At 36.4% G+C, this 27,439-nt stretch overlaps 1 pseudogene; it reads right to left on the bottom strand.

Moving 5' to 3' along the window:
• On the bottom strand, window positions 1–25,580 carry LOC137236179 (uncharacterized; annotated as a pseudogene).
• Window positions 25,581–27,439: the final 1,859 nt, after the last annotated feature.

Below are 27,439 nucleotides of genomic sequence, written 5' to 3' on the forward strand. Positions count from 1 at the left end.
TTATGCTATGATCAAATGTTGGCATACGTTCCAACGAAATCGTAAACAGTTTGATGAGGTCATTGTGTTCATTTAAAATTTGCTGCAACTGTTCTATTATTTCTCTGTTCGTTGCATTGAAGATAGTACAAGCTCGATTTAGTTCCTCATGTGAATCTCCTATAAAGTAAATTTGGAGATATTTGTGTTCTTGATCTTGATGTGGCAACAGCGATCCAGCGAGAAGAAAAATTTGCCCATGAACCTATGTAATTGAAGGAAAGTTCTGCAGTTTCTGTCAAGTATTGCGCTTAGTAAAATTACCTAAAACGTTGGTTTGTAGTTTTGTTCATTTACAATTTCACCGCCAAACGACGTCATTTGAAAATAATCGTTGTACATTTTGGTGTGCTGTAAGAAATGCCCCGAGTGTGGATATTCATCGTAAAGCAGCTGGAACAATGTCTCTGGTGGTGGAAACAATTCTGGCAACTAAACTTTTCCCCCCGCGCAACATAATCCTGGCGGTTCTTTTTGACATTTGACTGCATTGCAATGTTGACAAACTACTGACATTTAACCGATTTGAACATATGCGCTATATTGAATGTTTAGCTCATATCGAAAGCTTGCCCATTCAGTGTTCACCAAAGAAACTTGTTGTTGCCGCTGTTGTCGTCGAATAATCACATGTTGTGATCTTACTTCATCACTTTCGCGAGCACGAAATTCCCTTCTTCTCAATCGTTCTTCCTGATTGAAAATTTGGTTTACATCTTCTCACTGATGCGCACGATTCTCCAGCAGTATATTTCGAGCTGATACGCTCTCAATAACATTTTCCCTTTCTGTTTGATGTGCTCTGAAATTTCGTATTCTCCTTCTGCTGTGAGAATTCCGACCAATGTTACCATGCACTTTGATTCTTGGCATCTTAACAAAAATCTAATTGGAAATGATCATACATTTGCATACAGCACACATAAGGTTTTAGTTGTATTCCTAGATAGAATTGAACATCTATTTGACAATCGCAAAAGTTAAAACTAATACCATAGCCATCCAGAAGCACAACTTATCGCTCCTAGTCGGAGCATAGGGCGGAGTTTTTTTGTTTCCGTTTCTTGAGTGAGGTTTTTTTACGGCCGGGGTACTAACCCAACGCAACCTTCTAGAATGAGAAGGACATGGCATGGCAGCGGCATTTCCTCCGTGCTTGATGTAAGGGTTATAACCGTCCAAGCTCGGTCGTCAGAGCCTCGTCAGCGAAAACAGAGTTCAGCGCGGGAAGGTCAGGTTGACAGTTGAGTAGGAAAGGCTATGTATTCGCAAATCACTACCCCATTAGAACTCCACATAAGGTTTTAACTTACCTTTGAAAAATCCAAAAATGAGCTAACCCAACAAGGAAAAAATGGAATTTAACGATAAACTATAAATAGTCCAATGTAAATAGATATTCCCCGACACACTAAATCACTTTTACCAATTCTCTTACTTTTTTAAACGAAATATGAATGAAACCAGTCAGAAAATTATAATCCACACATTCGCTATTTTTTATTTCGTAAATGTAAACAATTTGACACGAAAATTATCAATTGTTCGATAAACTATGTATCTATTCCAATGTAAATTGGTATTCGCCGACACACCAAATCACTTTTTTAAACAAAATATCAACAAAACCACTCAGATTTTATTTCGTTTCGTTTATTTCGTAAATGTAAACTATTTAACACGAAAAGCTACCGCTGCAATTATTACATTAGAAATAATATTATAAGCTGTCAAATGGAATGACCGCCTACTACGCTCCAATTTATTTCCACTGAGTATTGGCTATTTTAAGTAAGTAAGTAAGAGTATTGATATAGTATACCTCCATAATGGTTTTCAGGCCCCTTCTCCAACCCTTTCAGATATATTCAGCCTCAAAAGTTTAGTACGTATGGGGGGTGTCATGCCCCGTTTTTCGATAAATCTTTTTTTTTTTTTTGGGTGAACATGGTACTGATATCGTACATCTGCATATTGATTTCTATGTACATGCCATTAGGGATATTTAGCCTTAAAAATTAAGAACGCATGGGAGGTGCCACGCCTCCTTTTCCCAAAACTACTGTTTTTTTCATAAGCATGCTATTGATATCGTTAATTTCCTGATCAATTTTCATGTCCCAACCTTAAACGCTTTTATAGATATTCAGCTTGAAAAATTAAGTGTGTATGGGTGGTGCTACGCCCCTTTTCCGATAACTCCCACTTTTATACGTGGGAATGGTTTTGATATCATTTAACTCTATACCAATTTTTAGCTCCCTACCTTGAACTCCTTTAGAGATAATCAGCTTGAAAAATTAAGATTATATGGCAGGTGCCACGCCCCCTTTTCCAATAACCCCCACTTTTATGCGCAAAAATTGTTTTGATATCATATAGCTCTGTACCTATTTCCAGGTCCCTGCCTTAAATCCTTTTAGATATATTCAGCTTAAAAAATTAATTGTGTATGGGAGGTGCCATGCCCCCTTTTTCGATAACCCCCACTTTTATGCGTGAGTGTGGTTTTAATGTCATTTAGCTCTATAGCAATATTCAGGATCCTGCCATTTATTCTTTGTGATATATTCAGCTTCCAACGCTAGGTACGTATGGGAGGTGCCGCGCCCCCTTTTCGTATAACTCCTATCATTTTGCGTTAATATGTAATTGTTATCGTTTATCTCCACACCAATTTCCAAGTCCCTACCTTAAACAATTTTAGTGATATTCAGCATGAAAAATTAAGTTTGTATGGGAGGTGCCACGCCCTCTTTTCTGATAACCCCAACTTTGCTGCGTGAGGAGGGCTTTGATATCACCTACCACTATACCAATTTTCAGCTCCCTACCTTAAAATCTTTTAGAGATATTCAGCTTTAAAAATTAAGATTGTATGGGAGTTGCCACGCCCCCCTAATATTTTTTAATTTTTTCTTCGACTAAACCTTCGCGAGGTAACAACAAAAAAATTCCCCTAAGGAAGTATTTGATTTGGTTCCGCCGTTACAATTAAACACCAAATCATTTATATATACACAGACTAGAAGAACCGGCAGACGTTGTCCTGCCCTAAATTTGGCCTATCTGCATACATTTTAATAAGCTTTTTCCGCCTGACTCTGCCCTCCCCCTCTTCACTTTTTCATAATCCTTTTATTCATCCCTCCCTCCGTCTTTTTCGCTTCATCTATCTCCATTTTCGTCTCATTCTATCTCTTTCTCAATCTTCTTCTCCTTCTCTCTTTTCTCTTCGCACAATTTCTTCTCATTCTTCTGCATCCCTTATTGCCTCTCCCAGAGGGTGGTATGTATTTTATTCCGGTCCCAGGCCCACTCCGAGTTTCAGTGCCAGTCCCACTCCGAGTCTCAGTCCCAGTCCTAGTCCTAATCCCAGTCCCAGTCCGTCTCTGGATAATATATTACTCTGTACCAAAGCACTCATCAAAAGCTTTCATTTGATATCCATTTTGTATAAACACTGTCTAGGCATTCACTGGCCCACGTTTTGGCCTATATCTTGAGACCCTGTACCTGTAGTAACCACCGCGTGAGGTTTACGCAACTTGTGTGAAAGATTGAACAAAATCGACCGACGCATCTCTTCAAACACCGGCGACCAACTAACACACATTTTAGCCTTTCTTTATATATATATAGATTTTTATTTTTCACACTTCACTATAATATTAAAACGAAATGCAGATTTTCGTTGATTTTAAAATTCGGCTTAAAAATTGCACATGGAACAACTAAAGACTCTCCTGTATTAAAAAAAATGTCATAGTACCTCTAAATCGCGGGCCCCCTCAGAAACCTCCCCCCCTCTAGCCGGGCCCGGTGATGTGCTATACTTGATATCATTCGCTATAATATTTTTTATTGATAAGCAGGCTGTTTAATTAAACAGCAAGCAATTACACGGAAGTACATCCGCACCACCTGAAAACATGAGGACCACTGCGTATACGTAACATTTTAATATTACGTATAAACAAATAAAAAAATTGCAATAAAATAATATTGCGACTATAAACTAACATATAACCTATCCTATATTTCAAGCTAGATCAAACTACACACGGAGTGCAAAACAAATTCAAAATCGGTTCAGTAGTTTAGGAGTCCATTGGCCTAAATTGTGTGACACATGTTTTTTATATATTAAGATTGTATCTATGGGCATATGGGAATTAATAGAAATGAATGAGCGGATGGGCTAGCTAAAGAGGCCGCGTCGCTCGCAGCTTGTGTCGTAAACGTTCCCATTAGAATTTTTGATATTAAAAGAAAGCGAGAACTGTACATGATCGACCAAGCAGGAAATGAATTGACCCAAGCACTGCGCTACAACAGGTATTACAACATAAGACTAAAAAGGTTACTCCTATCATTAAAAAGAGAGGACTGTAGACTCATAAGGAGTACGCTGGTATCACAAGCCCTTAATTTGAGCTCGGTCAGTAGAAGCAGATGTAGGAAGTATGGGTCGGAGGAGGAAATGATCGAGCACGTTTTGCGTGTGTGACCTGCGACTGCCAGGCTAAAACTCCAGCTATTAGGAGTGATACATCTGTCCGATCTAGATGTGGGAAACGTCACGGGTGCTTTTACGCTTCTGGTATTTTCCATTAGGAATGAGTTATTTAATAATATAGGTCCCGGTATCTGATACGGGAATTCATTTTGATCGTTGAGCAAACTTCTTCCAGCACTATGGACTCATTCAGTCTATGTGAGCCCCTCACTGACCAGCCAATTCAACCTAACCATACCTAAGGGTCCACACAGACCGGCCAGTTAAATGTAGCCTAACACTGACGTACGTATGTATGTTAACACATAATTTTCTGCAAAAAAAGTTTCAAAATTTAAGTAAAATTTGGGAATTTTAATTTTTGGCCCCAAGCAAGTTGACCCACCTTAATGCACATTTCTATATGGACGATGTACGCGTGTAGCCAAAAAGGAAATTCAATGGCAGCAAAAAGCAAAATATACATACACACATATATTTAGTCTACATAGTTAACTTTTATATAAGCTATATTCAAGAGGTGTATTAGCTGCACAAAAAAGAAAAGATTTGCCATTGCATGACATAATAACAAATTTGCATTTACAATTCACGAACTAAAATGAAAAAAACTCATTTGCATTTATTACGTTAATGTTAAGAATTTGTTCAATAAAATGGCATTAAAATCAATGGAGGCAATGAAATAATTTAGCAAGAATGTGAATTCGAAATGAAGTAAATGCTCTAACTGAAAATGAAAATCGAATATATCCTGCTAAGCTTAAAAAAAAAAAACAAAAAACAAGTAAAAGTGTCTAAGTTCTGGTGTAACCGAACATTATATACTCAGCGTGAGCTTCATTTGAACATTTCATGTCAGATAAATTACTTTTCTACATAACGCGTGGCACCGCCCGTTTAAAAAAATGTCTCCCCATTTCCCCTTACAATAAAACTTGATAAGTAAAATATCATTGATTCAAAGCTCTTTTCATAAAAGGGCGGTACCACGCCCAGTTTTTTAAATTTTAAATTTTTCCTATTTACTGTTTTAAATCCACTTGGGAAATGAAATGCCATTGATATAAAGCCCTTTTTGGCAAAGATGTAGCTTATTTTATTCCTCCACGACCCTTTTAAAATCTTTTATATAAAAGTGGTCGTGATATCTAACCCATTTCGTTAAGTTTTCGTAAAAGCATTCCTTGTAGTAAAGGTAACCTCGCTGCCAAATTTTGTTACGATAGTTTAAAGGATTTTTGATTTTGATTAATATTATTTTGTAAAATTTATTTTATAACAAGTGGGCGGTACCACGCCCATTTTAAACAATTTTTTCAAATTTTTATCAAGAGTCTCAATGTCAGACCACATGTCCAATTTTAACATTCTAGGTTTATTATTTACTAAATTATCAGGTTTTTTGTGTTTTCCAAAATGTTGTATATATAAAAAGTGGGCGTGGTTATCATCTGATTTCGCTCATTTTCAATACCAATGTATTATGGGTCCAGGTAAGCTCGTGTACCAAATTTGGTGAAGATATCTCAATATTTACTCAAGTTATCGATACTGATGATTTTGATATATGGAAGTCTACATCTATCTCGATTCTTTTATACCCGTATACAGGCCTGACGAGAGAGGAGGGGGAATGGGGGGATTCCCCCTGGGCCCGGTCTTCTCAGGGGTCTGCGATTTTGAGATACTAAGACATTCAAGAGTTGTTCCATGTTCAAATTTTAAGCAGAATTTCAAAAGCAACGTATATTGATCATAATTTTTTGCCTGGGCCTTCGAAGAGTGAGGAGACAATAAAAACGTCAAAAAAAATATATGTTTACATGAATCCGAAATCGTAAACTTTTCGTGGTTACACTGATGAAGGTTCATCTTCAAAAAGTCTTCCAACAATACCACCCACTCTGTATCAAAGTCCAGATTATTTAAACGACTTCGATATCGGTACCATGAATAATGCGTTTTTGTGATCTGAAGAAGTCAACAAAATAATTTGTCGAGGTCATCAAAAGTGTCCTGTTATTTTTCCACGTGGTTGTCATGGCGAAGCATTTCCTACCTCGTTGTTAAACAGAATCTTGTCAAATGGAGAGAAAGTGGAGCGTGACTGGTTAGTGTGGGGCGCCAGTAGCAATGCCTACCATGTCGTCTATTAAGCACCAATACTTTAAATCGACCTAAAATTTGTTGTGCGGATATTCGAAATTCCAGGTATGGAAGAAGCTATGCGATAAACTACCATCATACGAAAATACTCAAGATCACATTAAATGTTATATTCAATGGCGATCTTTACATCTAACTCAAAATGAGGCTACAATTGATACACTTATCAATGAACAGCTAATCACTGAAACGCAAAAGTGGAAAGAAATTTTATATAGAACTAGCTTGTGCCCGTGGGCTTCACCCCATGTTTCTATAAAAATATGCAAAATAAATAACAAAAATTTTAAACTTATTTTAAAGTTGTGTATTTGCCAATTCAGGTATTGCTGAAAACCATAGGATATGCAATATTTTTTGTAATATTATTTGGCGTATAAATAAAAAGATTTTTCGGTTGAAACATGAGTTGGTAAGATTGACTCCTACTATAGCTAATGACTGTCCTTGAGCTTTATTGATAGACATTGCGAAAGCCAACCTAATAGGAAATTGGAGGGGATTAAAATTGAAAGGTATATCTGTTTGTATTAATGGAATCTTTTGTTTTCGATATTTTGAATTTTATATAGATATAGAAGATGTAGATAGGCTGGAGTTGACAAAAAATTTTAACGGCGGAAGATTACTAAACGTCTAAAAGGAATAACAGCCCATCTCATTTCTGTAGTCAACCTTTAGCTGTTTAAATAACCGAAGTTTGTACGACAGCCATAGTTCTGAAAAATCCCATTTGTAGGGAAGGTGCCACGCCCCCTTTTCCCCAATTCCACAATTTACCGGAGATGTTAGGACTTAAAGTCACATAGCTCCTTACCAATTTTCACTATCCCACCATTACTACATCCAGAGATATGCAGTACGATACCTTCCATTTGAATGGGAGGTGCAACGCCCCCTTTTCCCCCACTCCACATTTTCTTGGTTATGTAAGGGATTGACCTCATATAACTCCTTACTGAATTTAAAAGTTCTAGCATTTACATTTTCAGGGTTATGTAGAACCAAATATTCATTTTGCATGGGAGGTACCACGCCCCTTTTATATATCGATATTATTTTTAGCCAATGACCATCCATGGAAGGTTTTAGTGGGTTGTGCAAATTTGGTTGTGATTGGTGGATCCGTTTAGGGCGCAACTTAATCGATACCTACATACATACATAATTTGAATTTTAAATATATAGATTTTGGACACTATTTAATTTTTGCGTGAAAGAGGCCTAGCTCTCAAAGGCGAAGATATATATCTTTGTGAACGAAACAATGGACATTTTTTGGGTACCTAAGATCTCATAAGCCATTATGACCCGATACTTAGAGATCATTTGGAGTACGTTAGGATTTCACAACAGATGTACAAACGTTTACAAGTTCACAATCTTTCCCCAGACATTCAGAGCGAGTTTATAGAAATTTGTGGAAAGCACGTGAGGGAAAACATATTAGATCAGGTCAAGAAAGTCAAGTATTTTGCTATTATCGTTGATGCTATGTCTGATGCTGGTCACGTTGAACAGACGAAAGCAACATATTTTGCAATTCAAGAACGGGTTTGGCTTTCGTGGATTGTAACAAAAAGACTGGTGAGGAAATAGCTGATTTAATTTGCTCTAGGTAAACATGAAATCCCATTAAAAATTGTCGTGCACAAGTGTACGATAACAGCGCCAATATGAAAGGAGCTTACAACGGAGCACACCGTCACGTTCTCCACAAAAACTCGAATGCTGATTACTTGCCTTGTGCAACCCACAGTCTCAATTTATGTTTTGTTGATGCTGCAGAATGTTGTACGGTTTTATTATATTCAGCAGCAGTCCACAACGATGGGAAATCCTCAAAAAAAATATACCGAGCTCTCTTCATAATCTTTCAGACAAAATCCAAATTTGACTGCGCAAGCATACGGAGATGTTACCGGAATTCTCAAGTACATCAACAAGTTCGAAAGTATCTTGCTGTCCTCAATTTGGTTCAAAATACTGACTACCATTAATGAAAGAAACGTGGTCCTCCGAACTAGAGGCGCCAACATAGGTGTTGAGGTCCGACATCTAGGTGCCTTATTAGCTGATTTGAAGTTGTTCAGGAACCAATGGGAAACAATTTTAAACGAATGCAAAACAGTTGCTATTCAATTGAACATCTCGCCAAAGTTTCCGGACATTATAAAGAGAAAATCCAAAAGACGTTCTGAAAATAATTTAAATGAGATTATTACGGATGATTCAGAGTTTAATTTTAAAAACAATACATTTGTGATGATCGCTGATTCGGTAATCACTGGCATTACTGAACGATTTGCAGCTATGAGAAATTTGGACGAGACGCTTTCCTTTTTGTCGGACATTTCTTAAAGCTTAGAATGCGAAATAATTCACTTGAAACACATTTACGAAGCAAATTTTGATAAAGGTCTGTCACTATTGGAATTTCTAAATGCCATCTACATATGTTCAAAATCTATATACGATTTTCCCCAGCATTTGTGTTGCTTTACGTATCTTGTGCACTATACCTGTTACTGTAGCTAGTGCAGAATGTTCCTTCAGCGTCCTTTCAAGAATCAAAAACTTTCATAGATCGTGTTCATCTCAAGAATGAGTTTCAGGACTTGCCACGCTTTGTGTTGAATCCGGTTTGGCAAGACAGTTTTGATATCACTATAAAAAATTTTGCAGCGAAAAAAGCAGCCACTCTTTGATATCCGAACCTTCTATATTGAATAATTAAAATTTATAATCATCATTAAATTGATCATAAATGTATGAAAATGTTACCAAATAACTAGAGAAGATTACTTGAAACAATATATGGCTGATGATTTCTACGTTACAATAAAATAGTATAAATAGTAAATATTCTGTGTTAATTTTATTTTCAGCTCTTAGTCAAAAAATTATTTAGTTGATGTGGAAAATTTTTTTTAAATGTAATCCATCAATAACGATTAATGAATGAGACGTAATTATTTCAAATTAATCAAATGTATTAGTGGATTTTATATAGGGGGCCCGTAAATTGTTTAGTTCCGGGCCGGGATTTTCTCTTTACGGCCCTGCCTGTAAAACCAACCGTTACCCAATCGAAGTTAATATACTCTGTGTGCAAAGCACGCTGAGTATAAAAACAAACGAATCGAGAACAAAATTGATTTGGGGCGAATTGAAGTGCAACGAAGGACAACGAAATGTCGCTTTGGTTGAATGGTCATTTTTTTTACATGAACGTTTGTATGTGTGTACGTTTATTAATTTATAATTTTGTATTTTGATCAATGCTTCAAAGCTTAACATTTCTCTTTTTTCTGCAGCTTTTTTGTTTTTTTTGTGGTATTATACATAAATATTTTGGCTATTTGCAATTAAATTGGCATTTTAAATTACTTTTTTTATTATAGCAAATCAAATATAATTTATTTGAGTAATCAAAATTGAGGTAATTTATTAAAAATAGCAACGAACGAGGCTATCTAAAGCTATGTGGTAGGCCTTATACCTTTCACGAATGTCACTGAACCATAATGTGATTTCAAATCGATACCGGGCCACCTCGGGAAATATTGATGGCCTTATCACAGTAAGGGTCGCCCCTCGGCAGTGTTTGGTAAGCACAGCGAGTGTATTTATCATCCCAGTGAAAACTGACTGTCTTGCAGGTGCTGTTTGAAGCCGGCATAAAACAAGTAGGTCCTGTCCGGCCAGTTTGTAGGAAAAAGCGAAAGGAGCATGACGGAAAAAAAAAAGATAAAGTTTTTCTTTACGTTCAAGTTCAGGAACGTTTTTTGCTTGCGTAATTGATATTGAGTTCACTGTTGAAGAAAACGACAATTTTAATTGAAATAGACACAACTTTGAATAAAGTAAACAATGGCGTACTTACTATGACATTAATCACAGAGATCATCTGCTGGTTTCATAACTGTCACATAAGGTAAGTATTTGTTCCATATGCGTCGGAAGGAATGAATACTCATTTTAAGTTCATCACTACCGAGTGAAGAAATATATTTACGATATACTGAAGCCTTTGTTTCATTAGATGACAGCTTCATGACGTGATAATCTTTGAATATGGGTAAACGTTCTGGCAGTGGAAGAGCCAAAGATCGGCTATATACTCAATAAATTTAACAGCTTTTTTGATGTCAGATGGTTAAAACGCTCTCGCATGTATAGATGGTTTATTTGCTAACCCATGTACTCATGTTATGGCACCATGTGTATGAAAATATCGAAGTAAATTTTCAAAACGTTTCTTCCATACGCATGCACAAAAAGGAAAAACGAACGGCAAATAGGTAAGTGATAAAAAGTGTACATCAATTTATGCCTTTCAACATCTTTGCCTTTTTGCCTTCCATATTTCCTCTATTTCGTCATTTCTGTGTAAGCAGCCCTAATGTCCGTGCACATCAATGCTGATTCGATATGGCTCAGTATAACCAAATCAAGTTCATGTTTTGATAATTCTAGATAGTTATTTCTTGCAGTTTCTATCATCTTTAGCGGTATAATTTCTTCTCATTTATTATTACAGCAATCTTGCCAAATAAAAATATTTACCAATTCCTTTTCTTAGTTATCTGTAATACACAAGTCCACTGTAAAAATATTTTCATCCACTTCCATTTGACCTGCAACTTGAAACAATACTTATAGTTCGTCCTCGTAATTGATACCAACATCGGCGAAAGAGCCATCATCATTCTCGTCGATTTCACAGATATATGTTTGAAAAACCTCGCTAATTTCTTCTTCGACAGACATTATTCACAAGCGACACACGTCCCACTCGTTCTGCATTGCTTTTAAATCTGAGCACTCACAGGATTTTTTTTTCGGTCAGAAACTGGTTTGTGATTTGCATTGAAAAAAAAAAATCGCTGTTTATATTCACACACGAACTTATCTCATTTATGCTCTTTTGCCTTTTTTGGTTGCCTTTTGGGCATGACTGTTCATAATGCAAAAGAAAAACTACTAAGAAACTGAAGAAATACATTGTTTAACTTTAACAGCTGTTTCTCGCAATTTCTTTTTTTGAGTCATAAGCCACCTGTTCATATGCCGGATCACATATACAGATTACAACTGCTTTCCTTCCCCCGTTGGATACAGTTTTTAATAACGACCGTGATAGGATGTTAGGAGTGATACACCGCTTTCGCATTGCTTCCTTTGGAGAAATACAGCACTCATGGGTTTAATGAGCCATTGTATTATATTCTTCTTTTTCCACCGGCATAACCTACTGAGGGCAAATGCTAACCCCTTACCCGAAGGGGAGATAACGCAGTTTAATGCACTCGTAAAGTCTGTTAAAACGTAAATATTAGTATGAAGTGGCGCTTCGATTCACCCTCTTTCGCTCGCAAAACTTGACAAAGCACGTCTTTGTGAGCACCAATAATATTGCTTTGTAAAATTTTTTTTACCAAAGAGTCTCCTAATACATCCAGTGCGCATATGGGACAGGCATATCATTTTAAAATCCGTTTTCACGTCACGATTTCGACACAGGTCAGCGGGACTCCGGTTTAACACCACTTTGATGCGCATTTAACCGCATATTGTAGAACAATGCAGTCATCAACATCGGCGACGGATTTAAAGCTATTGTTTTCAGAGACCAGTTGTATGACGCAATGTATTTGCAATCATTGTTAATTTGCATAGTGTTTTGCAATAAAGGTCAAAATTTATTATACTCAGCTGAGCAGATTCAAAGAGTATATTAACTTTGTTCGCATAACGGCAATCCGTAACGGCATAAAATAATCGAGATAGATATACCTTCTATATATCAAAATGATCTGGGCGAGAAAAGAAATTCATTTAGCCATGTACGTCCGTCCGTCTGTCCAGCCGTCCGTAAACACGATAACTTGAGTAAATTTTTAAGTATCTTGATGAAATTTGGTGCGTAGGTTACCGGGCACTCATCTCAGATCGCTATTGAAAATGAACGAAATCGGACTACAACCGCGCCCACTTTTTCGATATCGAAAATTTCGAAAAACCAAAAAAATGCGATAATTCATTACCAAAGACGGATAATGCGCTGAAACTTTGTAGGTACGTTGACCTTATGACGCAAAATAGAAAATTAGTAAAATTTTGGACGATGGGCGTGGCACCGCTCAATTTTAAAAGAAGGTAATTTAAAAGTTTTGCAAGCTGTACTTTGGCAGTCGTTGAAGATATCATGATGACATTTGGCAGGCACGTTACACCTATCACTATATGTGTGCTAAATAAAAATTAACAAAAATTTTTGTATTTTTACAGTATCTAAGTAAATTATGTCAACATTCAACTCCAGTAATGATACGGTGCAACAAAATACAAAAATAAAAGAAAATGTCAAAATGGGCGTGGCTACGCCCTTTTTAATTTAATTCGTTTAGTATACTTTTAATGCCATAAGTTGGACAAAAATTTACCAATACTTGTGATAGGGGCATAGATTCTATGACGATAACTATTTTCTGAGAAAATGGGCGAAATCGGTTGGAACCACGCCCAGTTTTTATACACAGTCCTTCCTACACCTGTCCTTCCGCTTAGCCGCTAACATGATACCTTGAGCAAAAATCGATATATCTTTACTAAACTTAGTTCACGTACTTATCTGAACTCACTTTATCTTGGTATAAAAAATGGCCCAAATCGGACTATGACCACTATCACTTTTTCGATATCGAAAATTACGAGAAATGAAAAAAATGCCATAATTCTATATCAAATATGAAAAAAGGGATGAAACACGGTAATTGGATTGGTATATTGACGCAAATATAACTTTAGAAAAAGCTTTGTAAAATAGGTGTGTGTAAAAGTTATGCCGGGCGAAATCAAAAGCCATTGGAATCTGGGCAGGAATACTGTTCGTGGTATTAGCGGTACCCAACATTTGATGTTCTGGATCACCCTGGTCCGCATTTTGGTCGATATCTCGAAAACGCCTTCACATATACAACTAAGGGCCACTCCCTTTTAATACCTTCATTAATACCTTTAATTTGATAACCATATAGTACAAACTCATTCTAGAGTCACTCCTGGTCCACCTTTATGGCGATATCCCGAAATGGCGCCCACCTATAGGACTATGGCCCACTCCTTTTTAAAATATTCATTAGCACCTTTCATTGCATACCCATATCGTACAAACTCATTCTAGAATCACCCTTCGTCCACCTTTATGGCGATATCCCGAAATGGCGTCCACCTATAGAACTATGGCCCACTCCCTTTTAAAATACTCTTTAATACCTTCCATTTGATACCCATGTCATACAAACGGATCCCAGGGTTACCCTAGGTCCATTTTCCTAAATGGTGATTTTCCTTATTTTGTCTCCATAGCTCTCAGCAGGGTATGTAATGTTCGGTTACACCCGAACTTAGCCCTTTCTTAGTTGTTTTTTCATTATTATTATTACATATTAATTATTTCACCATTACATAAAGACAAATAATTAAAGTCATTTTTGTCGTTGTTTTTGTAAATATGGCGGATTAATGGAATCTTATTATTTACGAAAATTCATATTTATTTTATTGCTGAAATACGTATGGATTTAATTATTCAATAATTGTCGAAATACATATCAGGGATAAATGACATTATGGAAGTTTTTACGAAATTATTAAAGTTTACCGATATGAAAAATAAGGAAAAGCTACTATGAGAGCCATTAATTGCAATTAAAAATAAATAAATGCATTGTTACCTTAGTAGATATGTAGTGTGCTCGTCTACCACACCGAGGGTGAAAGGTTTACGTTCCTAAATATATAATTTAGTTAAAATTTTACGCCACAACTTGAGCGAGAAGCTTAACCTTAATCTTGCCAGGAAAATTCTGATCGATTTAAGTTTATTATTATTATATTTACATCATTTATATATTACATTTCTATTAAAAAATTATAGAAATTCGATAACTCATCGGTTTCCTTTGTTATCTAAACCATATTTACAACACTTCGATAAATCGTGTATACCTCGTCGATAGCACATGAAGAACAAATCGATAACTCGTCAATAAGGTGGATAACATGCGCATAACAACAAAGCGGTAACTCACATTGAAACCGTTAGCACTTTGATAACACATTGATAACACGCTGTCCGTTCTCCCCCAATTGACATACCAATTTCAAATACCACGATTACGATTGCTTTTACCTAAAACCAATGAAGGTTCAGCGTCCGCCGCAGTGTGATGGTAGCATGCTTCGCCTACCACATCGAAGATCCTGGGTTCACGCCCCGGACAAGGCAACATCAAAATTTTAGAAACAATTTTTTTCAATTAGAAGAAAATTTTTCTAAGCGGGGTCGCTCCTCGGCATTGTCTGGCAAGCACTCCGTGTGTATTTCTGCCATGAAGAACTCGCGGTGAAAACTCATTTGCCGTACAGATACTGTTTGGAGTCGGCATAAAACAAGTAGGTCTCGTCCCGCCAATTTGTAGGAAAAATTAAAAGGAGCACGACGCAAATTGGAGGAGAAGCTCGGCCTTAAATCTCTTCGGAGGTTATCGCGCCTTTCATTTTTTTATTTTTAACGAAGTTCCAGTTTTCCACCACTTTCCTCTTCCAAATAAGTAGAGGTCTCCCATCAGTCCCTGCTTTCAAACTGCGCTGTCGACTGCTCTTAGCCGGAGCGCATTCATCCAATCGTATGACTTAGCTTGCAAAACCTTTGGTTTTTTATTCGCACCACAGAATTTCCCCATGCTGTGAGTGAAGATGTAAGCACATCAATAAATCCACTCACTCAAAATTCGAATTCATTTGTAACCATGGAAATTAAACAATTTTTAAACGATTAACGATTAAACGATTTTTAATATAAGTTTGTAAGGTGGACGCGACTTACGACCTTTGCAAGGGGTTCGCGAGCATTCACAGACTAAGTCATGCTTGTATAAGGAAATTCACAACATCAGTTATTATAAAAAAAACTTTTACATAAAAATTGAATTATGGTTCTGTATTTAAGGGCAACTTAAAATTGAAGTTAAGGGTACCCGAAAGTCAGTTTTGCTTACCTCAAGTGGGGTATTTGAAGAATCCTCTTATTCGTTATTTTGGTTTGGTTATACAAATATCCAAAAACAATAAAATTTTGTGTACATACTGTAATCAAATACTCATTTATTCCAAGTCAGTAATTTTTAATATGCGAACAATTTGTTGCGTGTGCAATAATAAAATATTATAAATTTCTTTGTGCCACTTTTGTTACAATATTAATTTTCTTATGTTAAAATAAATATATGGCACAGAAATATTCATTACCCTTGTGTTGTAACTTCCAAACATGAACAGTGATAAATCACAATACAGTTTTACGAACGTACATATGTATGTATGTATGTATGTAGTTAGTTACGTAAACAAGTAGTAAATATTTCATTCTTATATAAATGCTTGAATTTGTTTCTTTTCCCAAATGTACTGAAATGCACATGATTGCACATTTTAATTTTCGCCACCATATTAAAATTGCAATGAAATATATAAAATGTATGTATGAATGTGTATGTATGTATGTGCAAACATCATACTGTGACGAATATTAGCAACACTAAAGGATACTATGATTTTTAAGCCGATACTGAGCAGTGAATTGTATGCAAATAAACAAATTAATCATTACGTCTACACATATGTCCATACAAGCAGCGGAGAGCAACGCACAAACACATGCATATATCTGAGAGGTAGGAAATTATTTGTGCAAGTATCACTCACATATACACGCGCATATGAGACTGGCTAGATGGAATTTTTGAAAATAGTTACAAAAAACTTTTATTTTCAGCTTTTCAGGTTCCTTGAATCAGCGCTGGGTAGTGATGAGTACTTTTGGAATTAAATTACTACCTGTATAAATTTGCACTATGAAGGTGGTGCACTGAGATATTAATTGGAGGTAGCACTTCACTTTACTAAATAAAATAAACGCGCGATAACTTTCGATTTCAAATATAAACTTTATTTATTAAGAGTAACTATTTGTTTTAATAATTTCAAATTTATCACTTTTGTTTATTTTGAATATTTATATTTGCGCGATTATAGTTAGGCTGATGGCGAATAACTAATTTCGTTTCTAAATCGTTTACTTCTTTTACTGAGAGCATACATATGTATGTGGGTATACATAGATATGTGTACGCTAACCAGTAATAATGTTTCCTATTTACAGGGTTCTTCAAACAGGTAAATATACATGGTATTCCAAAAAGGGTGAGTATAGAATAAAGGTAAGTAATTTTAAGCAAATATTTAATATAGGTAAATATTTCAAAGGTAAGTAAAAGGTAAGTATTTATAATATAAGTATTAGAAATTAATTCATTTCAATATAATTATAATTTTTCTTTTCAGATAATATGTATGTATTATATATATAAATTTATTTTAATCCTCAAACTCTATAAGGTTATCGCTCATGTCTTCAACACTACCTAAAACAAATACTTGGCGAAAGTAATCAGATCCTTTTCTCCACATCAAAGGAATTTATTACATTTCGAATCCTTAAAAACATACCAAAAAAATTAAATTTTTTCACTCGAGTTCAAAAATGTTTCGTTATTGGGTAAAGAAAAAAAAAAAAAAGAAAAAAATGCATTGCACAAATACTCCCTGCCAGACCTTTCTTATAGCACAAATGACTTATAAGATATGACATTTCTCAAGAAAGTATCGCCGAAGATATCGTTGTTGATCCGAATTTGTATCAGCGTTTGGCATGACGCAATAAAACCAGACAGGTGAAGCCAGTAGGACAACAACAAAATTTAACGGCCCTTATAATCCGGTCATGAGTTTACGAGTAGTAGGGAGGGAAAACTATTGGTACTATTTTGTTCCTTTTTTACTACTCTTGTAATTATGTGCGGAAAAAAGGACAAACTCGATATAACTACACATTGAAACGGGCTCATGTAAGAAATGTGAAGATAAAAGAGAGGAAATGAGAAGAAAAAGTAGAGAAAGTTCGAGCGAGAATAAAAAATAAAGAGAACAAGAGGAAGATGGTGAGTGAGAGTAATAGTAAGAAAAACGGTGATGGCTTGAGACAAAGTAGTAAAAAAGGGTTATCGGGAAGATTTTGAATAAGGTTAAGATTAAGAGTAATAGCGAGAGTGAGATTTCGATAAGAGCAAGAACGAAAAGGGTATGAAGGAAAGCGAGAAGGTTTACAATAGGGAAATCGAATGAGCCGATTAAGGTCAACTAAAACATGGAGAAGGAAAAGAATATAGAGAGTGTAAGACAGAGGAGGAACAGCTAGATGGATAGAGAATGTCAGAACAACATCTGTCGGCCTTGATTATATGGCTGGGAGCATTTCATGTTTTTCAAAACGTTTCCAGTGCTAGCCAGAGCTGTTTAGAGTAAAATTATGATAAACCAAATTTGTGTTGCTATTATGTAAGTCTAAAAGTTCTGAATTGTTGTAAAAACTCTGCTGCTATATATTTTTACACCAGCCATCCCTTTCTGCTCAACTATCCTACAAAGCTAGATAAATGATAAGCCTTGGGACCGTATACTGTCAATTCCGAGTTTTCGTATTTCAAGCTTCCCAGATACTCATTCTCAACTTCATGCTATTGTTCCAGATTTTCTATCATCTCATTGCCGTCAGCAGTATATTCTGATATTCCCCACCTTTTAGACCGCTTTTGTTAAATAAAGTGAGCCTCAAATTTCAACGGAGGTTAAACACTACGCCGTCATCTTGGACAGTAAGCTAAACTAGATTATTAACTAATTGATAATTTTTCGATAATATAACAAAAACTCAACTATACTGCGTGGATAATATACCTAAAATAAATCGAAGGCTCATATTAGCTCTACCACGTACATTGTTCTTAGGTACCGCTACAGTGTAGTGACTACTTTCTGTACTCCCTCATATAGCATAACAGTACCGAACACTACAATTATGCTTACGCTTAGCTTGCGCCTACGTTCAGGACTCCTCGTGCCTTGAGCAAACATCAAAAATTGGGGACAGTCAAGAAAATCGAAAATTTCCCACTACTGTTAAAATGACCAGCTCTGAATTGTGAAAAAGGTACAGTGGGCAATGCACAATCGGACAATAAGCAAGAATCCTTATACCAATAGTGGCTATTACGTCTAGGATATTTGTACTTGAATCAATATATCAAAAGCAGCAACTAAATCAGAGCCACTTCCGACTGAACCATTTAAGAACACATTCAAGATTACATTCTAAGAATTGGCATTTTCTAGGACATCGTAATGTTAAAAACTTGTAAAAAAGTATTACGGGCGCACAAAACTAAAACTAGTACTGGCCTTTGATGCAATAGTTCTGTGCTTATTCCAAATTGGTGCGATTTGCTGCAGCAAAGGTCAGTGTCAGGATCGAAAGTGATAATATGTCAACGATTCGTTGCTAAGGCAACTTTTCAACACAAACCATTTTGGTTGTGCCTTTTTTCATGTTGGACATAGATGTAACTGACTATTAGCTGTCTGAACAAGTATGTTTTATGTCAATCAAAACGTAATTGATTTGATTGCTGGTTTTTTAATATCAGCTAGACATTAAGTTTGACGTTATATAGAAACACATATCAATATACATATGTTAAGGGCCAAATATAAGTACAAATGTAATTGCGAACATTGGGATTGGTCATTTCGTATGTACCTGTTTTTTTCGGATTAAAAATAAAATTCGTAGAAAAAGGTTAACTAATAGAGTATTCTTTTTCTTCCTTTTTTGAAGGATACTCGCGCTTTGTAATATTAAGTGCATGAGCATCTCGGTCCTATTCGAATAAAAGTCAGGCAAAGCGGCTGCGGCCAGCTCGCTGATATAAGTTGTGAACTCTCTGACTTCGAAAATTACATACCAATTCGACTTTATTCCTGGTAAGAGTGTGCAAGCTTCAATACTAATATTTTCGTGAGAGAAGTAAGATTTAAGGACTCATTTGGGTCAGAAAACTAGTTTTTCGAAAACCTGGCAGCTCGAATATGCGTGCTTGTATTTTAATTTCGATGTAAGCCGCAAATCCAAATTGTCAGTGCTACCCAAATGGTTGATTCTTTAACATTTATGCGAAAAATCGAGCTTTTCTTAAAACTCTAAAATTAATTATACCACAGATGGTTCGGGCATTCTCTCGCTTTAGGTATGCTAGAAGAGTTTATAGAATAAGATTATCTGGGTTATGGTTAGAAATATACGCCGCCGATAAACGCCGCCGCTGCCGATTTTCGTCGTTTTTCGCACGCCGGATTGTCGAAAATATCAGCGCGGCCGTGGCGGCGTTCGGCGCGTTACTATGTTTTCTACTCGTTTAAGACTGTCTATTAAGACTGGCCATTTATTTTTCATGTCGATGGTCCGATATGGTCGAAAGGGGTATCAACGGATGCGCATGTTGCTGTTGTAAGGTTGCGCTCCGAAGGATTTGGACAGTGTTGTCGATGTGATGGTCCTTTGCCGGATACAGATCCGGTACGCTCCGGTAACGCAGCGTCATTAAGGTGCTAGCCCGACCATCTCGGGAACGATTTATTTGGTCACATTAAACCTTAAGGCCATCTCTCCCTCCCCACCCCATGAACCATGAGGAGCTTCACCCCAAGTTACATGAGGAGCTTGGGGTCGCCACAGCCTTGTCTGTTAGTGAAACAGGATTCGCCACGGTTATAAGAATAAAATTGAGAAATTTAACTCTTTGCACTCATTCAAAAGTTATTTAAAAAAACACTCGCTTTCAATGCCAGCTTAACACGGATTTTGCAGCACCCAATTCACCAAGTTATTAAAACATAGCACTAAAAGACACGTTATATAAAAAATTTAAATGCTCACTTTGCTTAATTTTTTCAAAAAATTAGTAAAGCGCGATTAATTCAAATAAAATGTCCTAGTCGAACATGTTTTCAAACTGTCCTCAAGTTGTTAAAAAAAAAAGTTGCCCGAAAAAGTTGCCGGTTTTAAAAAAAATTCTATACCCAGATTGGATGAAAGAATAAGCGAAATCAAGGATTCAAAATATTTTAGTTGGTTCAAGGGGTTTAAATACTCCTTTGAAATGATTCTCAGCTCATACTTAAGTTGATGATATATGCACGTATGAGAAGAGTTTGAAAAATCACTTTATTTGCTTAACTACAAAACAGCGTCTGAAATGTTAATTTTGATTTTCACGCTTTATTATCCAACACCCAATTCCCGGTTTAACATTTCCTAAAGTTAGCGGCCCTATCACCAACTGGTCCCTTGGAGTGAATCATGTTGATTATAGCTTATCAACCAAGTTTAAATATCACCTACACGTTACGGCTTCTGTCGCAAATGTGAATACATAGGCACTTATACATATTAACCAGGCCCTTCGCAAGAACACTGAAATTGGTGAAGCAAAAGCTTTCCCAAGACAGTCGAACAAATGGCCTGTTGTTCTACTACCCTAACGTAGTGGGCAGTCGAACTGGGCAGAAAACTGAAGCTACGCGGTTATTTACAATGAATTCTTATGTAAAAAGGCATGAAAACAACAGTTTGGACTGAGCCTAACATTAACATCGTTCAACTTAAAATCGGTCGACTTTCATTCATAAATATCGTTTTGATTTAACAAATTTTGGTCCACATTTAAAAAAAAATTTATCCAGGGCCTTTGTAAAATTTATTATGTAGGATTATTCTATTTACACCTATAAGTTACGCAATAATATCCACTTGGACTGCTTATGATTTCGAAGGCGGCATCCTTGGCCGAATAGTTACTCCCTAATATTTTAAGGTGTTTCTCTGTTAGTGTTCGGCAGCATAAATAAATAAATGTAAGGCGTGACAACCTCCGAAGAGATTTTAGGCCAATTTGCATCGTGCTCCTTTAAATTTTTCTTACAAATTGTTTTATGCCGCCTCCGAACGGCATCTGATTTGCCCTGCTCGTGAACACACGATTTTCGGTGTGGTAGGAGGAGCACGCTACCATCAGACCACCTCGGCAGCATAGCGGGACAAAAAAAAAAAGTCAGCTGGAAAGTCTTCTGTGTTACACCTAGAGCTTCTAGGAAAGTGACCTCGACGAAGGTATGAGTTAGAAGTCGCCGTCCTATAACTTCTGTGCTGGCATGTGGTGTGGGGGCCAAGAGGCGTGGTAGTGACTGGTGGTGGACAGGATTACTACTGTTCGCACATCGGTAATTATAGCTCTTAAAACAACCGAAAAAGCTAGAGGCGCACTTTGCCGCGATCAACAATAGGCCAACGTTGGTGTTAATCATTAAAACTGTACCACGAGAGCCATGAGTATTAGAAGGCCATTAATAGCAACGGTAAGTCGCCTTTGTGCGTGACCAGGAAGGGACCACACATAATTTAAAGAAATCATGTCTACATCGTGTATTAGGAGTTAGACCAGAACATCTCCTTCGGAGAAACTACGCCTTGTACGAGACATACAAACAAAAGTGTGATAATTTAAATATTTAAATTTTTTTCGGCCTACGCAGCAGTACCAGTCCCTTAGACCAGGGTTGGGTTCGAAGCCTCCCTGGAGTAAGTGAATGCAGGACAGTCCCTCCGCAAGGAGCTGAGTGATCCGCGAGACTTTGAGGCAAACCCCCGCACCTTTCCGAAAAGGCCAAAACGTTGATTTCCTTAAATACATGCAAACAAAACCTTTCCTAAATATTATTTTTTAAATAGAAAAATCGAGCTTTTTAAAGTAAGAACACCGACGTTAGCTGGCGCGCCGCCGCCGATATAGTTATCGGCTTAAACCTCTAGTTCGGATCAAAGTTATTTCCCAGCCTTCTGCAGCGCAGATCATTTAACCTATAAAGATTCAAATCTATGCATAGGCGACAATTTTGCATTTGCAGATCAAAAGCCAAACTGTTTTCTGACGCTGTTAGGCTAGGGTGAGTTTCCTTAAACACATACGCTTTGAATATATGACCCCCTGCGGGGTAAGGAGATCTTTCTGATCGCAAGTAAATAATAGGATGTGAAATGTGGTCTGATCGTACCGAGAGTTAGCAAATTTCCTGGCAGGTCACGTTGAGTTTTTCCCAAGTTTTCCCAACAAAACCAAAATAATAATTGAATAACAATTATCATTTATCGGTGCTAAGCTCATTAATTCTTATAAAATCTTAAGAAAAAGGACAAAGAAAATTCAAATGTTGATAATTAGGGATACTGTATTTCTTGGAAAAATCGAAGACGAGCATTTGTTTGTATTATCGATAGCTATCAAATAATATCTTTGTTGCTCAAAAATAAATTATGACGTTTTTCGGTGATCACTTTCAGTAATTTTTACTATGTGTCTTTAAACATAACATTTATTTACATTGTTATTATTACATTGTTTTATTAAGATTATATAAGTATGAAATGTACAGACGCAGTGATGAAAAAAGAACCAAATAAAAAATACAAAAAGTATTTAAAAACACAATACATACATACTTTGGAAAATACTTTGCAACCGAAAGCTTACATTTTGGTATTACTAAGCGCTGTCCGCAGATCAAAAGCAAACATTCTAGAAAAATTTTGCATTTTGCTTGAGCATGAAAATAGCAGTATGCACAAGATTTTGGCATTTCTCGATGCATGGCAATTTATACATGAATACCGCTTTTATAAAAATAAAACAAAATTTAGGAAACTTTTTGATACCATTCCCTTTGTGAATATATCGATCCTTGCGCCACCTAGCGGCGACTTTTTCTTTATAATTGAATTGTCATCGGGTTCTGAACTATATTCCAAGTTTCAAGCTTGTAGCTTATCGGCAAGTTACATAAATTTCAATTAAAAAATTCGTGCCAACCAGCCATCTAACCAACCAGCCTGTCAAGTCAAGCTAAATAAATCCGTTTAAAAAACTGAGAAATCTATTTTGAATTAAGGCCATGTTAGTTCACCTTAGTATACATACAAATATTGCTTCCATTAATCTTCTAAACACTTATTTTGCAAATTAATTAATTCGCTAAAAGTTCATGCAAATAGTGAATAGAACAAACGCGAATGAAATGATTTCAATTGAACACATACACACATACATACATACATGTATCTGAAAAGAATGTGTAATGTGTGTGAGTATTAAATATTTGTTTAGATGTTACATCATGAATGCAAACAATTCAAACGCACGTGCTCACAACTGAAATGTGATGTATGAGATAAAAAGCTCGATGCATGACTTGAAAGATTGATTGACTTTCACCCGAAAAACATTATAATAAGATAAATAATACGCGTAAGCAACACGCATCCATCCAACAGCGGTCTTTGCAGAGATTCTTGCAAATTACCGCAAAATCCGCCAAATAATGAAAAACGGGATGAAGAGCGAAACTCATGGATCCACTTAAACTGATTAGGGTAAATGATTTTTCTTGAGTCACAACTAAACACACACACACAGTCATACAAGCACATTTACTCATACGATAATGAATTCATGATGGAGTGGGTCGGTTTTGGTTTTGGTGAAGGAGGTGCAGGCGGAGATGATGTTGTATGTCATTACTAAATTTTCAGTGCTTTTTTGTATCGCTGATTGATTGATATAATTTCAAATAAATAGAGTTATTAATTTTCAGAGCACCACCAGATGAGTAGTAAAAGCAATTTCCGCAATCAAATTAATGTCAGAGCAAATTGCTATGCAAATAGGCTTATAACTTATGGCATGAAACAAAATTGCTAACAAGATTTTTGAAAATATTTGCTTACTTAATTTTTAAGAGTTTTTCTTTAATATAAAATAATAATAATAAATATAATAAAAAGAGAAAAAATATCCAACGACATCATTTCAAGATAGAAAAGCGCTCCGCAGGTCAGGGCGCGGAATTGATCGCTGTGTTGCTCCGCATGTGACTTTCATGGTACGCGGACCCTCTGAAGTTTGTTAAATAAGTATGCGACTACTGGCGTAGTTTTTGATGACTCGCTGTAGGTGGTGTGGTATTTGGAATAGCCGCCAACATATCTATCCATGGAGCGAAGTTTAAAGAATTTTTTATGCCTTAACATGCAAGGAGGACAACTTGCTTGGATTAAGCACAATCTCGATGTTATTTCAACGCTTGTAAGGACGTCTTCAATTGCGCTTAAAGTTCAGTTTCTGGGCGTTAATCAATGCTGCCTGTGCGGATTGTTCTACTGCGTGAACGAAACGTGGAGCTTTTCAAATAGTTTTCCAGCATGCATAACGGCCGGTATGCTAATGGAGAATTCGAGCTCCCTTTGCCTTTATAAATTAACACAAACTACTGCTTTTCAAATGCTTTGGGCACAATCCGTCCTTTAAACATACATAAAACAAAGCCAGCATAACCTCTGGGCGCATTTTTGGGGTTTTTTTTTTTCAATTTCTTCTGCTGGAATTCCATCTAGCCCTGGGGAATTATTATTTTTCAATCTGCTGCCAGTTGTAGCTTCTCTGGGGTAAATGGCGAATGCCCTTGAAGTGTCCTCATGTAAAAATCAATATCTTTCTCTATTTCGTGGGTAGATAAAAGTGATTGTAATTTTACCCACTTCAGCTATAACCGGCTCCAGTGTCGTCACACTGGCCTTTCTTAGAAGTATTGTTTAGCTCATGCCCCAAGTGTATCTGTTGATATTTTCTCAAAACTCCTTCCAATCCACTCTTTATAGTCATGCAATAACAGTTTCGTCTTATCTCTGCTGTTGCTTCTATCTACCAGTAAATGGATTTTTGCGCTGTTTATTTGGTTGCATTGGCATAGATTTGCTGAATGCCTGTTGCACGCCAACCATTTTAGCTTCAACAGGCTCTTCAGCATTTAATGAGACGAGAGTTTTTAGCGGGTATGTGTCGATGGCTGGAATTAGGGGTTCAGTGTTTAGATTTGCCAAGTTTCATCCACGTGTGCTTTCAATTATGTTCACCCTAGGCGCTTTCTTTTACGCAACTTGGAAAGAAATATATTGGTGATTGCTCTCAGTAAAATCTTCAAGCACTTTCCACGCCGCGGCTGTCGGAAAAGTGATAAAGTTCCCTGCGAGAAATATTACGCTGGAATAACGCAAATATTATGACGTCCTTTCCATATGTAGCTCATTTTCCAAACATGTTTAGGTTTCTGTTTTTATCTTTTTGTTATGTTATATTAAATAACTTTTCATTGAGTTTTTTAAATTATTTTAACAAAAGTTGTAACAACTTCATTCTGGACTCCTTTTATTTTTTGTTTGCAAAAAAAAAAAAATTTAAATAACGAAATAGTAAAGAAATTGATATGAATGTATCTTTATGTATGTTTTTTTTTAAATCAGCTACATATTTTTTATATGTATTGGTCTCGGAAACATGATTTTTTAAGCGAGTGATCGCCTATATTTTTGCGATGTTTGAGGGACTTGAAAATATTTCAAACTATTTCTGAATCAGAAATGAAATTTTGCATCCTCTGCATGTTGTAATTTTAACTTTAGTTTCCTGCTGGGTTGCTCATGCTTTCGCTCTCACTAATACACATTTAAATTTTTACCAACCATTGAGTTAAAGCCACCTGCTATGATAAACGCTCCGTCCATCTCTCCTTCAATGTGCTGGAAATCATCAAGCTTTTGTTGGAATTTTAGAATGCTATTGCTGGTAGCAGCTGATTACTTCAGCGCGCTGCTGTTAGGCCCAGACGTAGCCGGCTCCGCTCCTTTCCTTGTTTGAAAAGCTGCGCTTTCAGGCGGAAACCAAAGTGTAGCGGTTCAAGTGCGTTCTTCCAGCCAGCAACAGAGTCTATTCGTTTGTATTTCTCGCTGATTATATCATCTGCATGTTGCTTCCTACATTTTGTGGAATGTAAAGCGAATAAAACAGTTTAAATATTGTAAACTTATTACGCTGTCAAAGCGTCAAAGTGAAAAAACACAGCAGGCGTTTTATTTTAAATTCGGGCTTACGCTTTCACTGCATTTCGGCGGTAAATCACTAATTTTATAGGCACCACCATCGCTATAGCTTGCTTACATAACTTGTTCCGCTCGCTATCATTTACATTCATACATATTTATATTGCAGATTCTCAAATATGCCATCAAGCTGCTTAACGCCTGCAGCTGAGGGTATGATTGTATGTTATTTTCTTTTTTTGTGTGCGGTTACCAGCAAATCGCATTTTTCCTATAACCAAATTCTATGGTAAATATTGTAGTGGCCTCCACACATTTGTTACGACCGCTGGCTTAAGTGCCGTATGAAATCCCAATGCGTCATCTAACGTTTGGTTGTGTTTGTGCACGGAGAAGCCGTTGTGCCGTTGCAGCTGCACAATGACGCAGAGATTTGTCAATGTGACGATTGTGCAGTGCCACAAAATTCTGAACAATTTCGAGAATTCGAAATAACTACAGCAGGTGCAATTAAGAGCACGTTTTACCTATATTAATACCCACAAGCACAGAGGAAAGAGGTACGAAGTGCATATAGGTATATATGTACGTACGTACACTTAATGGATACAATTTGAACATATTTTATCTTATATATAGAGCCATGCCCAATTTACAATATTTTTGAGTTTTCAATATTATTTTAGTAAAATATTCGTTGAAATTTGAAGCCTCTAGCTCTTAAAATTGGACAGTAATTACGAAAAGTTTCTTATCTGAACAAT

Source organism: Eurosta solidaginis, unplaced genomic scaffold (assembly GCF_040869045.1).
Source record: "Eurosta solidaginis isolate ZX-2024a unplaced genomic scaffold, ASM4086904v1 ctg00000514.1, whole genome shotgun sequence".
In the NCBI taxonomy this organism is placed as follows: Eukaryota; Metazoa; Arthropoda; class Insecta; order Diptera; family Tephritidae; genus Eurosta; species Eurosta solidaginis.